The 2,727-nt window shown below is 33.5% G+C and overlaps 1 non-coding gene across 1 annotated transcript; it reads right to left on the bottom strand.

Annotated features, from left to right (window-relative positions):
* Positions 1-2,359: 2,359 nt before the first annotated feature.
* On the bottom strand, positions 2,360-2,466 carry LOC112096032. The gene has a single exon (XR_002904190.1). It is a non-coding gene; the product is annotated as a small nucleolar RNA R71 (small nucleolar RNA).
* Between the last annotated feature and the right edge of the window lie 261 nt (positions 2,467-2,727).

Raw genomic sequence — 2,727 nt, 5'->3', positions numbered from 1 at the left:
ATTATGCAATACCTCTAGACTTTATCAAAGTGGCATACACACACTTTAGACATAATGAGGCCTAAGTGTAAAACTGAACTGCTATGACAATTTTGCATGATTAAAATTGTGATCTAAGGGTTGAAGAATCCTTGGAAATTTGATAACAAAGTAAAGTTATTTGTTGCGTGATTGTGTGATTGACGTTTGAGTGTTGTTGCCATTCCTTGAGGACAAGTAATGATTTAAGTTTAGGAGTATGATAACTCTATAAAATGAGAGTTATCATGGCACTTTAACTTAAATCATGATTACTTAGAGAGTAAATGACATGTTTTTATTGCATTTTAGTAATTTTTTGCATAATCATCCAATTTAGTTTACTTTTAATAAGTTTTGTTTGTTTTAGAATAATTTGTGTGCTTAGTTCATTTGCATAATTGAAGGTGACCAGAAGCTTAGGATTCAAGGAAAGAATGTTGTTGTAGTAGGCTTATAAGGATAAGGAAAGAACATGGTTATAAAAGAATTAAAACAAGTCGGAACAGTGCAGATATTGAAGCCAATGTTGTAGCACTGCTGCTGTAGTAATCCTGAAGGAACGACAGTGAAGATTTCGTACGAGATACTTAGAAGATTGCGATCTAGAGTTTCCTAAACTAGAAGATGCGAGCCATAGGCTTCCGTTGACCCTAATTCTAAGCTATAAAAGGAGCACACATGCAAAGAGAAAAGAAAGGATGTCATTAGAGTAAAAGAATAGAGAAACAAAACAAGAGAAAACAAAGATCAAGAGAGAGAATTGAGGACATCGACAAAGGATTCTAGAAGAACATCAAGCGGATCTCACTCTTATTTCTTGTTCTCTTGTTTTTATCTCATTATGATGAATTGTTTGATGGCGGAAACTATTTTGCTTCTTATTTTATCGCAAATTATGAACTAAATTTACTTGTGATTAAGTGATAAATAAACTTGATGGTTAATTGACTGATATTTTGTGTTGCTACATGTTCGCTATAGTATGTTGTTTTGATAATACTTGTTTCAATTCATTATTTCGGTTGACTATCCATTTAGTGATACTAATTAAGAAAGAGCCTAAAAAAGGTATGTCTTAGTGGAATATATCAGAGCAATTCTTGGTTTTAGATTGAGTTTCTTGAGTTAGGTTTAACTTGATTTGAAAAGGGTCATGCTTAATCTAAAATTAATGATGAACTAGCTATAGGGATTCACTTTGTAGGTAATTAGAATCTAAAATGTGTAATGCTATATCTTATGTTAGTAGAACGATTGGTTAATGTTTAAGTTGTATTTAGATATAAGACATCCAACATGTAATAATTGAGGATACATAAGGTTTCTACCCAGTGCTGTAGCAGATGTTGTAGCAATCGATCCAAAAACTAGAAAAATAGTCAGAAACCATTAAGTGAGTTTAATCACTCAACTACTCTATTCCCTTTGGTTACATTCTTAATAATTTTTTTTAATTCTAATGTAGAATAAAAATTGCACTAATAAAATTGCTGTAGGAATTCTCATAACAACAATCCCTGCGGAGACGATCTTGAATACTTATCATTATATTACTTATTGTGTACACTTGCACATTGGCATCAATAGTATTAAAAACCTACAACAAGTTTTTGGCGTAATTGCCGCTGATTGGTGCTTATTGTGATTTGTGAAATTAAATTTAGTAGTGCAAAATTTTAATCTTCTTTTTTATTTACCGTGTTTGCATAATTGCTCTCGCAACCCTTGCATGCGTAAATACAAATCTGTTGAATTTCAATTTGATCTAAAGATTGAAAGAACTGTAAGAAGATTGAGGAAAGAGAATAAGAATTTAAGAGCTATTGCAAACATAAATGATTTGCAAGATATGGGGAACTTGAACCCTTACAGACAAATACAACTAGCCAATGGTCAAGAAGGTCAGAATGGGCATAATATTGAGGGACAATTAGGAAACAACAGTATTATCTACATGGCAAATGATAGAGACAGAGACATTAAAGACTATGTTGTGTTGACCCCTTAAGTTATACATCCTAGAATAGTTAGACCCGAAGTGCAAGCTGCCAATTTCAAACTCAAACTAGTGATGTTTCAAATGTTACAAACAATGGGGCAATTCCATGGATTGCCATAAGAAGATCCTCATCTTTACCTTAAACTGTTCTTGGAAATGAGTGATGCTTTCAAAATTGCTGGGGCATCACATGACGTATTAAGACTCAGACTTTTCCTGTATTTTTTAAGAGATCGGGTAAGGGCGTGGTTGAATTCTTTACCACCAGATTCCATGACCACATTGAATGATTTGGCTGATAGATTTTTAATAAAGTATTTTCCCCTGACCAAAAATGCAAAGTTAAGGAATGAGATCACATTATTCCATCAACTTGAAGATGAAAGCTTGTATGATACGTGAGAAAGATTCAAAGAGTTACTCAGGAGATGCCTTTATCATGGTATTTCTTGTTGCATACAATTGGAAACTTTCTATAATGGGTTGAACCCAAACACTAGATTGATGGTAGATGCTTCAGCAAATAGGGCCTTGTTACTTAAGTCTTACGATGAGGCTTATGAAATTTTAGAGAGGACAGTCAACAATAACAATTAGTGGCCATCAACCAGACAAGTTGCAGCAAGAGGAACAGTAGGAGTCCATAACGTAGATGCCTTGACAACATTGTCAGCCTAAGTAACCTCATTAACAAATATGGTGAAAGC

Source organism: Citrus clementina, unplaced genomic scaffold (assembly GCF_000493195.1).
Source record: "Citrus clementina cultivar Clemenules unplaced genomic scaffold, Citrus_clementina_v1.0 scaffold_1, whole genome shotgun sequence".
Classification (NCBI taxonomy): domain Eukaryota; kingdom Viridiplantae; phylum Streptophyta; class Magnoliopsida; order Sapindales; family Rutaceae; genus Citrus; species Citrus x clementina.
Note: the sequence above shows the minus strand (reverse complement) of the source record. Positions and strands in the feature narration are given on the sequence as shown.